The sequence below is a fragment of the Paramisgurnus dabryanus genome, chromosome 2 (assembly GCF_030506205.2).
Source record: "Paramisgurnus dabryanus chromosome 2, PD_genome_1.1, whole genome shotgun sequence".
Lineage (NCBI taxonomy): Eukaryota > Metazoa > Chordata > Actinopteri > Cypriniformes > Cobitidae > Paramisgurnus > Paramisgurnus dabryanus.
Window position 1 is genome coordinate 53,082,717 of NC_133338.1, and position 14,743 is coordinate 53,097,459.

General features: G+C 39.2%; 1 protein-coding gene across 1 annotated transcript in view; it reads right to left on the minus strand.

Moving 5' to 3' along the window:
* ankrd11 (ankyrin repeat domain 11) overlaps positions 1-14,743 on the minus strand; it is a 155,801-nt gene that overhangs the window by 105,788 nt on the left and 35,270 nt on the right. Inside the window, exon 2 of the mRNA XM_065261703.1 lies at positions 3,799-3,873. The gene's annotated coding sequence lies outside the window, so the exon portion shown is untranslated. The remainder of the gene's footprint in view (positions 1-3,798; positions 3,874-14,743) is intronic.

The following is a 14,743-nucleotide window of genomic DNA, read 5'->3' on the forward strand; positions in this document are numbered from 1 at the left end:
AGCTTTGTAATCTTGGTAGTAGGGCTGGGTATTGCAACTAATGTTTTGTATCGCTTTCGATTAAATGCAAATATTTCATTACAAAAAAAAATAAGTTTTGCAGACAATTTATTTAGTGTACTGTCACTTTAATGCTGCGTTCACACCAGCCGCAGAGTCAAGTGCGAGTGATTTCAATGTTAAGTTAATGTAAAGACGCGTTAACACGCATCTGGAGGTCTCGCTGCACGAATGAGCAGTTTAGTGCAGTACGGTAGACGTAATTCTGCATCTTTCGCGCAAAGTAGATGCTAATTGAGCGTAGCCGCGAGAAACGCGCGAGTTGAAAAAACTGCACTATAGCAGAAAAAGGTGCCGCATTATCCAATCAGGAGCTTGCTTTAGTAGTGACGTGATTACAGGAAGCGGAGTCACAGAAGCCCCTCCCATGGCGCGAATTTCCGCGTAAATGTCTTGATAACTATTTCACACGTAAATGCGCAAATGAAGTGAGTACACATAAAATGTTCAAGCTAGGAATGCTAAACAATCGCGATTAATCGTTAGCAGAATAAAAGTTTTTGTTTACATCACATGTGTGTGTAAACTGTGTATAATAAATATGTATATATGTCAATATGAACACATTCATGTATAATTTTAAGATTTTTTTTTATATATATTAAGTATTTATATTTATATATAATATAAATTATACATAAATATACAAATGTATATACACATGTAAACATTTCTAAAACATATACATGCATGTGTGTACATTTATTTATACAAAGTTATTATACACAGTTCACACACATATATGATGTAAACAAAAACTTTTATTCTGCTAACGATTAATCGCGATTAATCGTTAAGCATCCCTAGTTCAAGCGTCACACAACGTGCGGTAGACGCGAATTTGACGCCTCAAACGCGTCTGGTGTGAACCCACAGTAAGACCTATATGCAGTGCATGGATCAAATATATTGTTACATATGCGTTTACTTTCCCAATTGTTGACATTTGCACAACAGACTATGTTTACGAGGATAATCGCGGCATTATAAAATACGTGTGTGTAAATATGTCCGTTCAAGCGCAAGGTAACATGAACCCAGTATTTGCGTGCTGTCTAAAGTCTTGAGATGCGGCTTCCCGGACATAAGCTTTGGAGGCACGTACACAAAACTCCTCAAACAACGCGTGGATAGCTCATTGAAATCGCGTTTTTTTTACTTACGTTGGCAAAGCCTAAAACACAAGCAAATACTAATTATAAAAACTATCCTGAGCATCGTTCACGTTACTTTCGAGCCCCTGCATGGAGTAAAGAAAATTGAAAATTGAAGATTAAAATTGAAGATCGATTAATATCATAAAAATCTATATTTTTTCCAAGCACGACTTGGCAGCACATCTCTCTGGTTGAAGGCAGAACATCTCCTGATTTACCAATTACATAAATGCGTTCCTATGCAAAAAAAGACGACAGGAGTAATGTGGTGATGTGTCAGAGGTGCATTTTCTTGCTTGTAAGTGCTTTGTGCAATCTAGAGGAAGGGCACCACACCCATAAGAGATATCTAGTGCTTCCTCTGAACTGGTGCTTTATCATACCGAGCTTTTCAGGTCTAAACAAGAGTTTATTATAGAGGTTAGCTACATCATAATGAAAATGAAAATGAGTGGTATTGTTACCAAATAAGCATCTACAGCACTGAACGGTATGCTGACATCATCCACCCATCTGATGTAACGGGCATAATAATCTCTTCTCGTCCTGAATCACACTAAGTTGAAAATAGTATGCTAAAGGCTAAATGGTATACTATTTCTGATTCATAGATGTATGCTTGCATAATAAACAAAAACAGAGAGCGTGTTATATGTCACTAATGTCTGTAATAAAAAAAATGCAATGCAAAAGAAAAATGCACACAACAAATGGACTGCATTAGTATACACCGGTATGGGCTTGCTTTATTATGAAATACATCTTAAAATATTCAGGTCTTTCCCCATAACCAGCAATAAACCTACTGCTACTATTTTTAGTGCACATTTGGAGGTAGCTAAAGAATTGTCATCACTGATAAGTCTGAATTCAACCAGTATAGCCTCACATCTGTTTCATGTCCTTGCAACACCACATCTAAACCGCAAAACTTCTGGTTTCTGCTCATTGTCATTTCATACAAGTAAAATGGCAAAGCGCAAGACTGGATGGACAGATAAATGCTAGACACACTAATTGATGGTGCTTGTGAAACGTAGTTTAAAACAATGACCCTCCCAATCACAAATTTATTCATCACGGGATCACCGGTCTCCTTTCATCTCAAGATACAAGCGAGATGTCACCATGTTATGATGCAAGATTTTTGCACGCTCACCACAGAACCAGGCCTGTTCGAAGCACACAGAGTCTTTCAGCAGCAGATTACCATGTGGGCCGCCAAGAGGGGAAGAAGGGAGGAGAGACCTGGGAACAAAGCGTCTATAGTTGTCTCAAGCCCGGCTATGAGAGTTATGTAATTTGACTGGCAAGGCAGCGTTTCCCCGCTGGAGTGCTGCAGACTAATCCCACCGAGGGACGAAGCTACGCTGGAAAAATGAGAGGCACCGAAAAACATGCTTGTAATGAGCCGAGACATGGCAGAGGGCTTCCTTTCATCTGCAGCGGTGCCAAACGCCGCCCCTTTCGCAGCCAGCAGATAATGCAGCGAAAACCATCAGATCTGTGGTGCACAGGCTTGCAAGGAGAAATGGAGGAAGAGCTGGCTGGAGCGAGCGCCTCTGCTAACCATCAGCGCGGCGGTTGGATTTAGAGCGGTTAAAAATAAAATCTGATTCTGATTTACTGCCCCCGGTGCCTGGAAACCATGTGACTGGCATCACATGACAACCAATGGAGGGGTGGCGCTGGGGGGAGACGAGAAAAACACACACACACACGCCGTGCTGCCTGCATAATGAGCTTTGTGATCAGTCTCCTTGGTTTTCACTGACGGTAAGCAGATATGGTCTGATTTCAGAGGTAAACACCAGAAGATCGCTGAGCTATGGAGGCTCTATGGGGAGAAATACCAATGGGAAGAAAATGGAGGAAATATCAAGGGTTTGGGAGGGTAAAAGTAGCTTTACAGCTGTCAAATATTTGCAGGGATTTTCTGTTAGCCTAAGAAAGTCATACAGATTTTTTATTCGTAGTGCATCGCTTTGGTTGATTTGAAAAACAGCTTTCATTGGGAAACGAAAGCATCTCTACAGAGGTGTAGACTGCTGCTGCGTACCGATGACGGTCGCATGAGCTAAATGCTAAAGAGGGACTCTAGATTAAAGACAGTGAGCTCTCTGCAAGCACTGACCCATTTTCATAACAACCCCTAAACACATACACACAGAAGACAAAATCCACACTTAAACAAAAACAAAAAAGCCTTTAACAAAGGCGGCAACAGGCAGGGCCCGGGCATGCAATAAGCCCTGTTCTTAATGCACACATTCCAGAGCTAAGCACCTAGCCATCCACCTGCCTGTTGGTACTAGCAGGGCGCCAACAAACTCAACAACATCACGTTCGCACACAAAACCACATGTACTAACATACATATACTTGATTTAACCAGGATTTCATCATACCTGATTCTCAGACAACCGAAACAAACAACCAAACTCAATTTTTAACAAAGGCACTGTGAGCTAGGCCTTTCCATGTTACATAAGCCAAATGCTACTTCCTTGTAAAAAGAGGAAACAGTTGACAACATCTCATTCCTTGCAAGCGGCAAAACAAAAAGTTGGCAAGGGCTTACCGATTCCATGGCCGTCTTCAGATAGGAAAGATTAAAATCCAGCTAAAAAGATGTGGCTGTAAAGTCCGAGGAATTCTGCAAAAAGAAACAAGAGGCAGATTAGTTTCATGAATGCTGACGTAACATTTCCAACAGGACAATGCAGGTATATCTAACTGTTCTCTCTTTGTGCTCACGCACAGACAAAGAGGCAAATTAAAGTATCTGGGTCAAAGTTACAGTTCTGCACTTTGAGAGGAGGCGTTTATCCGTTTCATGGACAGTTGGAGAGCTTTCGAAAGGTCATCATCCAGGACACGATGGACACATTCCTATTACTGTCACCCAATACTACTTTTTGCTTTTGAATAAAATTTCTATTAATGGTATTAATTAACGCCTTTAAATATTGCATTTTAAAGAGGACATATCGTGAAAATCTGACTTTTTTCATGTGCTATAATTTGGTCCCTAGTGCATCCATCAACCTAGAAAATGTGAAAAAGATCAACCCAGTAACTTAGTTTTGGTAAACCATTCTGTGCAAGCATCTGAAAAAATAGATTATTGAAATTTGGCTCCCCTTGTGATGTCAGAAGGGGATAATACCACCAATTAATCCGCAACTATCCAACCACGGCACTGCCATTTAGTGCAGAGATCAGCAGGGCTCCAGACTAACTTTTTTCACTAGGAGCACAGTGGCCCCCAACTGAAAATTTTAGGGGCGCAACCAGAAAATTTAGGGGCACACACCGTAAATCAACATGCTAACCAAATATTCACATTTCTACTAATTTCCACTGTATTACTAATAAATACTTTAATGATAGATGCAGAAAGTACAATGTGTTTTTTTCAAATTCAGTGACACATTTTATTGTGCACTTTTGGAAAAAAAGGTCAAATTTACTGGTTGCACATGTGCGACTGGATGTAAAATTCAGTGGCACACTCTCAAATTTTAGGGGCAACATGCCACCATTTGTATAAATAAATGCAATAGGAATAGGGGGATACAACATAGCATTGCAATATTTTTCGCCACAATATACCTAGGATGAAAAAAGCCCAAGCCAAGCGGCAATCCCATCGCAATATAGAACAGAATATCGCAATGCAACCAAAAGCGAAACAATAGTGTATCACAACATAAGGTTCATGAAAATACCGTGGGGCATCTGGTTATTCGCACCCCTCAAAAGTAATGTAACGTAAATGTATTTATTGTGGAATTAATTTTGTTTACAGTGTGAAAGTCACAATACAGACAGCAGACCATGCAGTCCACACCCAGATGGGGTGTCTGTAAGGTTCAGAGACCCGGAAGATTCTCCCAGCAGGAATGTGCCAGATTGGATTAATCCAGAGCGGAGAGAACTCCCTGAAAAAATGAGACCGTAATCTTACCAAGAAAATCCTCTAAATACGCCGAACAAGAACAGTCTGGCCTCAGTTCGCAAATGCAAACTGGGAAGGCATAGCAAAACCTAGGGCTAGATGATATGGCCAAAATTTCTCTCATCAATATACTTCTAAATTTAGGTCGATACGATATAAACCCGAAAATGTAAGAACGTTAAAGCCTTAGGATAAATCGCAAAGAATGCCTACAAAGAATGTAAGACTTTAAGGCTCACCTTTAATATTAATAAGGTGCACCTGAATGTCCGTCAGTGATAAATGCTGTAATGCAGGGGTCTCAAACTAATGGATTACTTTAGTCACAGTCTTGACTTTTATAGTTCCATAGTTTTGCTTTTATTGTATTATGTAAAAAAATTAATAGCCCAACTTTTGAATGTTAGTAGGCCAAAGAAAGTTGGACAGAAAAATGTATATTAGATACTAGAATACTACATTATTTACATATTATACTCATAATAAGACGAGTATAACAGCTGCATACATACTTTTAATTTTGGACGTTTCTCATCTTTCCTCATTTTATTAACCTGGGCACCTGATGGCTTAAGCCTAATTTTTCTCATCCGTAATTCAGTTTGCGTTGCATTACATTCTCCCTCCCTATATTGGAAGCTATAACTTGACGCAAACTAACCTCGCACCTCCTTCTCGTACTTCTGAGCGACAGCTCTTCACCGGGTGAACACTCCAAAGTCCCAACCAGATTTATTGATCACATGGTGACAATGATATGATTTGAAGTGAGGTACAAATGAGCGATTTAAATCCGATCAGGCATTCCGTTTTCCTTGCCATCCCGGAGAGCATGGCTCATGGTTGCTTAGCTACAAAAGACGCCATGGGAACGCAATTTGGAACACGCTTTTTAGACATAACGTGAACAGCCACGGGGCGTTGAACATTGAAATATCGGAAAAGTGTTTAAAAACCATATCACTGTTATCTTAAACTATACCACAAAATATTTTGATACTGAATTATTGTGCAGCCCTAGCCAAACCCATTCTAAGCTGCTAGTTTAAACCGTGTAAAAATCCAGGTTATAATACAAATAAGCCAGTATATATTTTATATACTTGTATTTATACAAAAATAACTCAACAAAAGGGCACCAATTTGAGACTAAATGAAAGTATTTAGAAATATAAGCTACCCAGACCAGTTCACTGTCCTCATTACGGTGGTGGGGAGGTCTGTCTCTCTCTCTCTCTCTCTCTCTCTGCACAGAGTCATACTCGACTGACCTTAAAAGGAAACTCTGGGCCTGAGGATGGCTAAAGCTCTTTAAATCACCAGTCAAAGGACTGTTTATTTGTGCAGTCTGAAGAAGATGCTTTCACTATTCTTTTCTAGCAAAGGAAAGAAGCGCTACTGAGGATGGGCTGCCGAGCTCACCACATCCTGACCGTCAAACTACGAACATTACCGCAAAACAGGCAAAACAAGCAGACCCTGTTAAAATCAACTCATTTAATACCTATGAGCACAACGAGCGTGGAGAAACCAAGCCGAGCAGAGCAGAGAGACGGCGTTAAGCAATTTTAAGCAGAGAAAACAAACAATTAATAAATACATTAGAATAGGCCTTCAATAATTTGACAGCATCACAATACAAACAAAAGTGTCTCTTTGAGAAAAATACCATGACATTGAGAACTTAGTTGACTAAAACAGGAAATAAAAACCCAAGTTAGTGTAAATGCCAGATTTAGCCTTTAAAGCAACACCAAAAAGTTTTTTTTACCTTAAAATAACGTTCCCAAAAAAAGTTTCAGTCGTTAATCCGCTCGAAACAGGGTGAATGACACATTCGATTTGCAGCCCTCTACCGGCCAAAACCGCACTAAAGAAGTTTCCAACCGTCGGGTGCGTTCCTGTAGTTCGAGTGAAAAACTACAAAAACTTGCTTTACGCCAGACCTACAACCCAATCAGAGCCAGCTTTGCTGCAGTAGGCTAAATTATTTGCAACAGTGATAATGGACAATTCCGCTTCCAACCTGTAGGGGGAGCAAGAGCAAAAACTCTTTAGTGTTGCTTTAACGTTAAAATAAAAGAGCTGCAGCAACAACAACAGAACAATTATTGCGGAGCATTTGCATAGTTCAAATACAGACACCGAATACGTTAGAGTTGTGACAATTAATCGGGAAAATGCGTGTTTTCTCAATGAATGAATTTGAATGAATTATGGGGAAATGCCGCCACATCCAAAAGCCAGAGGGCGCTCTCGTGCAGAAACTCCATTTGTGCCACAGAAGAAGTATCATTACTAACACTATTCCAGGAAATATCTAAAGGCATATTTATATCGCTGTTCTTCAGATTGTCTCAGGTATTTTCATGATAATAAAGAACATTTTAAATGATTGTGTTTGTCAAACTCGTATTGATTTTAGATTGATAAGGACTTCCTACTGATCACGGAGCCGTAGTACATGCACAAGCTGTGCATGAAACACTGAATCGGAGCCTTATGATTCAGAATCGATTTTAGACAGGTCTTTTTAATGGGAACGCGATGCATTGATGCACATCCCTAGAATACGTACATACAATGGCAATTAATGCAGCACACTTAAAAAAATGTAATTGTTGCTATGCAAGACTAATGCTTTGACTATTTTACATACATTACAGGTCTCGAAAAACAACATTTCATTTACTTATCCACTTCTGATTGCATTACTACAAAACAAAACAAACACTGTTCCTGCCCTGCTAACTAAATGTAAACACATTTATACCTGGGGTACTAACATTCATTTCAGGCAATCCTTTCAAAAATGGACAGCGCTAAAGGCCTAAGAATACTTTGCTTTTTTAAAGCGTGCATAAACGCGCATACGAGTACAGTCGAGCACACAGGCTTTAGTATACTTCATTTTGACGCATACAAAATGCAACAAATTGCAATAAATCTCCCAGTCTATATACTCCAGTGGATGCGCAAAACATCCGGTAGTGTGATTTCAGTACGCACATAACATTCAGATGAAAAATCTGTGCCAAGCACACGTACACCAACCCTCGAGTACCCATAAAAGTGAAGTCTACCCAAGCATTAAACACCAAAAGTTCTGCTTAATACATGTTTGTCCTTAAAACCAACCTTAATCCTACTCCACAGGAAAAAGCAAAACAACAGCCACGAATTATAACATGGTTACTTGGATAATACTTATTAAGACCTTGCTTTCAGTTAAGCTGGCATACAGATGAATCTCAACTAGGGATGCTTAAAGGAACAGTATGTAAGAAATTTATATCAATTAAACATAAAATGGCCCTGATATGTCACTAGACATTAAGAAATCATTTTCATTTCAAATACTTATATCACTCACAACAGTGGTCTGGCAAGGATATTGTCATTTAAAAAGTGGAGTTGCAGCCCTCAACTGATGTTTATGTTGTCATTTTGTGTATTGGCCACCAGCTGTGTGATTGCAGTACCAGTTTTAGCCACAAGTTTTTGTGATTGCAATACCAGTGTTGGCCACAATCCTACATACTGTTCCTTTAACGATTAATCGCGATTAATCGTTAGCAGAATAAAAGTTTTTGTTAACATCATATATGTGTGTGAACTGTGTATAATAACTTTGTATAAATAAATGTACACATATGCATGTATATGTTTTAGAAATGTTTACATGTGTATATACATTTGTATATTTATGTATAATTTATATTATATATAAATATAAATACTTAATATATAATTTTTTTTTCTTAAAATTATACATGAATGTGTTCATATTTATATATGTACATATTTATTATACACAGTTTACACACATATGTGATGTAAACAAAAACTTTTATTCTGCTAACAATTAATCGCGATTAATTGTTTAGCATCCCTAATCTCAACATGGCATCTCATTCCATGCCAAATCAAACATTTTCCTCAAAAGTTAGGTAGGGCACAAACAGAGAAAAAGGAAAAGAAAGATAAAAGCAGCACAGGTAAAGAGCTTGAAAAATGATATGCAAACGAGACAAATCCTGGACAAATTGCAGAGATGCCGATTCACACAGTACTGTCAAAAACGACTAGTAAAATAATAGCAAAAATTATATAAATAAAAGGCTATATCTTTTCATTTTTCCATGGATCTTGGCAAATATAAAGGTATCAGAGGAACCAACTGTAAAAATTAAACAAATATAACCAAAATGAACCAAACCAACACAAAAATTAAAGGAGCGGTAAATCAAAAACTCAATTTTAACTTGATAATTTGTTATATAGGAGGTCATCATACTTAAATGAACATCCTGCAAGTTTCAGAACTGAAAACGTCCGTGCTACTGAAATATAACCGTTTTTGGCACCAAGCCAGCTAAACACTCCAGTGTGGAATTCGGAAATCTATGACGTCAAAGTAGAATTGAAGCACCTCCCCATAGCCAAATACAATGACCACTTTTGTAGCCCCGCCCACAGATTCGCGTGACACACGTGTGTCTCAATCAGTAAACATGTCTTTAAAGATTGCCAAATGTAACCCAAATTACTTTTAAATACATTTTTTCTGATAGACTTTTATTTTGACACGGTTATCTGTTATGATAACCATGGTAACGAAGTCTTGGGTTGTGGAAGAACCGCGTGGGAACAACACAGAAGCTCAATACTTTAATTCGGAGGCTCGGAAAATAACATTAGTAATGCGTGGATAAAGGTTGTTTTTGAAGAGTTCCAGCTCGCGTGGGGAGTGTTTGATTACCTTGTGTACTGTGCGGATTCACTTGTAAAGAAGCAAGTCGATGCTGGATTTGCAGAGAGACTGTGATTAAAAGCACCACTAATATTGGATCTGACGAAAATGACACAGCAAGTAAGACATTTTACTTTATTTAAGTTACTGTGTTTCACTATTGCTTTGTTAGAAGAGATCGCTTGATATGTCCTGTTGTAACATCCGTGTCTAAACAATGTTTGACTGTTTTAATTTACTAAAAACATTAAACAATTAATAAAGGTACAACACTTAACAATACGATTATAATTTAACGGTAGAAATATGCAAAGGAAGGACTTATCCTCCGCAATTTAGATCATGATGCCCGCTTACTGTGTTTTATACGGTAATTTTATGCAAGTTGCGTTTGAACGGTCAAGCACTCAACAAAGCTTTTTTATCATATAACTGTGGTATGTAACGTTACGTGTATCTAAAAGCAACCTCACAAGCACAATAGAAATATACAAAGTTATTGATAAGAGCTTATCAGCCGCAGTTTATAATCTGATGCGCGCTTACTGTGTTGTATACGGTACTTTAGTCACGTCGAGTTTAAAATTTTGTTTCTACTTTACTATACGGATTGTCATTTATGTGTATCATCTTTAGCACCCAGAATCTTTTGTGGCTCAAACATATACAGTGTTTCTCACAGGATTTTGAGAGACTTGTGGCGGCGATGACGTCACACTCTAATTAGCATATATGTGACGTCATCACGTGTTTACTTTTGATCCGGTTTGATCGAGTGTTGGCACCTTAAATATGTTTCACTTCTACTCTTTGATCTGTCACGTTATATTGCATTTTAACACAACTGATTGCTATTATTTACATATTATCAGTTCTGTTGTCAGACATAAAATGAGCAGACTATAGCCCTATTCGGATGGGATTAGTTTTACGGTTGTAGATGGCGTAATGTAATTTTACCACAGGACGTCTGTAATATTGATGGTCAATTCGGACAGGATTAGAAATCTCAGTTAAACATTCAGAAGTGGGAGGGGTAACTCGATTGCGCAGCAGGTCACCTCTCTCGTCGTCATGTGCACGTTGCTTCTTGATATCAACATGACACAGACGAGAAAAACTCGAAAAACTGTGTTTAATTTCAGTTTGGGGAGAACGTCAGTTTCAGGAACAGTTCTGTGGCTCTGAGAAGTGAATTTGACTTTTTAAAGTTTGTGTCGTGTTATTCAGGAACTGACTTGCCACTGACTTGTTTTTTTCGGCTAGAATACAAGTAAATGCTTAAGCGCTTTTATATTTGAAAGAAACCCGCCAAATAACAGAAAATTACGAAACGTACGTGTATGTTTACAGCTGGTATATAAATCACCATACATTTACATTGCTCTTCTCATCAATGTCTTGTTATGAGCCCCTTTTTATTTAAATGCGAGTTTTATTGTCGCGTATAGCGCAGACAATTGGGTGCAAATTCGGAAATATGAGAGAATACACAGTAACTGTTACACAAAGTTACTACAAAACACGTGCGCAGGCATATCGCATTATAGAGAGGGAGAGAACAGGTGTGGTGTGTGTGGGAAACACTAATGCTAACCTTTCGTCAAGTCATCGCCGTCTTCTCTGTCAGTAAAATCTGTGACTGTTGACGTTTACGCGAAAAAGAAAGTACAGTATACGGAGGAACGGACATTGAAACACCGCCACCTTTTCACGCTCATGAGAGAGAGAGAGAGAGAGAGAGAGAGGGGGGCGCGCGCTGCGCGCTGCATGCAACATAGAAAGGGAGAAGGCGCGCTGGGTGCTTGCAACAATGAATTAAGACGTTTTTAAACAGTAAAATATAAATGTAAATGGGGATCATGAAAAATCTATTTGTGGCGGCCAGCGTTGATTCTGTGGCGGTGCGCCACGAATAAATCAACGTATGGGAAACACTGATATATGTGTTCGGCAGCTATTTTCACACATTAATGTTTTTATAACATTTCCCCACTTGTAATGACGGGGAATGAAGACGTCCAATCATAGCAGTGGGTGTTAACGTCCAGGTCTTCAATGCGGCCCGCCCCTTCAAACGAAGCTTTTCTCCAGAGAGCCACTAATCCATGTTACAAAATAGCCTATTACTTATTGTTTTTGATGTTTTTGAATGTAAAAACCACACGAACATCATAAGTAGACCTCAGACAACAGTATAAAACAATAAAATCGACAAATTTACCGCCCCTTTAATGGTAATTGCATTGAAAAGAAATTCAAAAACATAAACGTGGCTCTTCTTTTCATTCTGGAAAAATAAATACCCTGGGCATGTCCTTGAGATTCACACAAACTTGAAGCTTGCAAAGAGAGAGAAGAGGAAGAGAAAAGCTAAAGAAAACAACCTTAAATGTCAGACTTTCCAGTCTAGTGGCAGTTTTTATGGAAATGGCTGCCAAAGGGTCAACAAAGCACCCATCTGACCAGATAACAAACATATGGAAACATGCCTACCAACACACCCATGACAGCAATCAAACCCTCCATCACAAAAACCATTCCCACACGCCAGAGGACTCAGCGACTTTAATAAAAAAAAATTCATTTCCTGCACTAATTGCCACTATGTATGTTTGAGGAAATGACCTCAGAGAACGTGATGAAAATCATGCCCAAATCACTTTTACTGCATGAAGCAATCGTCCACAATCTACAGGAGACAGAACAACATTAAAAAGAGGTCATATTATTTGCGCCTGTTCATGGACAGCTGCATGGGTGGGTGGTCAGAGGAAAAAAACATTTTGATCTAGACTGTTGTTGTGCATCCCTAGCCGGGCCTATGGCTTTTGTAAGCACAGAGACCAATACCGGGACATGGGCATTGCAAGGATTAGGGAAGCGACACATGCTTCAATACAAGCCTGAGGGCACAGCCATCCTTTATATCACCTCACCGCCTCTTTCTTCCATTCCCCAGGGCATAGGATTACAGGAAGCGCCACCATTTCCACAACTCAGTCAGCCACATTTATATGGGAAACTGGGTCCCGGGAGCACCCCTCCCCCTGTCCTATGCCTCAAAGTGCCTCTCTCGTCAGATAACACTGCCTTTCTTATCTCGCTACATGTCTGACGGCGGCCATGATGGTTTCTCTAAACACTGGACACAAAGCAGAACGCACATATACTCGCTGGGGACACAGAAGATGTGAAATAACACAAATATGCTGCAGCTCTTCAGGAAAGACAGGACCCCAAAATGTGTACGAGGCTTCTCCCATCTGCATCACAAAGACCAAACAAAACTTAATATAACGGAAAGCATCAGCCTGTTGGATTTCAAGCATCAAGTATCAGCGACAGCAGCTTGCTTATTGTAATATCTTAGCAAGGCAAATTAAATTTAGCCATCCTATCTGTCCTATACACTGGAGAGGAACCTGACACTATCTTCTGAAGAGGCAAGAGGATGAGCCAGAGAATGTCAAAAGGCTCGTAATAAAGTAGCAAAAGCTGCTCTCTGCTCCTCTTTGGGGACATCTACATTATTGATCACACTGGTTTCTGCAGGGATCTTTCCACCCACCAAACACCCGATGTATCGGCCATGTGAGCAGAGAGACCCTGTACACCGATCCACGGCACTCCATTGCCACTAATCAAATTGCTGTAGTGTGATTTAGTAGAAAAACTGATGTTACAGTAAAGGGGCCGGTCACAATATAGACAATAACTATAACTATAGTTTTAAAAATTGAGTTTAGACCACAACTACAACAATAAAGGTACAAGTAATAATATCGTCAGGATTACTTTGAGCATTTTTTTCCAACTGATGAGCGATAAACCATTGACACACAATTGAACCCATTTAAATTTAAAGTGCTTGCGTATTTGAAATGGCAGATGAAATGGTGGAGAAACTCATCGTCAAGGCCCATTACAATAAATTACCTCCGCTATAGAGCGTTGTTGTAGATTAAACATGTATAACATGTATAGATATAACATGTTTAATGACATGTAAACTAGGACTGCACAGCATACCGAATATTATCGTTATTGTGATACCAGTGTACGAAATATTCATATCGCAGAAAGTTGAGAACTTCTATAATTTTAACAGTCAATCATTTGTGTGTGGCATGCTTAGATTGTCCAAATTAGACCAATCAGAAAGGGCATTACTAAATACCCACAAATTAGGTCTTAGGGGCTGTTTACACTTGGTATTAAGATGTGTTTTCATCGATCGGATCACAAGTGAACAAGAGAGACACATCACATTTACACCTGGTATTTTAATCCGTCTCTTTTGTCCACATTCGACCGCTTCTGTCCTGAATACTTTGAGGGGGCGGTCTGTGAGACGGTGGGCGAGTCTTTCTGATGTCATTTAAACGCTAGCGGGAGTAGTGACGAGTTTATATGGACGCAAACTAATATTATGTCGGAGTTCGCTGCTTGTTTAGCAAGTAAACATGCTGCACAGTGTTTTGTACGTGTAAGCTTTCTCTGAATTTTCAGCGCAATTGATGAAATAGGATCACGCAACTTTCACATGCTTTCAAAACGAAACTACGGAGAATACTCGCAGTAGTTTTATCAATGAAAGGCTAAAAATAGCGCTGTTCACCGTATGTTCACGCCAGAAGTCAAAAAAAAAGACATAAAACTTGTGTTTAATACCTCAGATTAGATAAATGGGCGGAGAGAAGACGGTCGCGTGTGGCTGTTCGAACACATTCAACCACATATGCATTCCACAACTCCAAAGCGATCCGATCGAAAGTGGTTTCGACTACCTCTGGATGTGGTTGAAAGTGG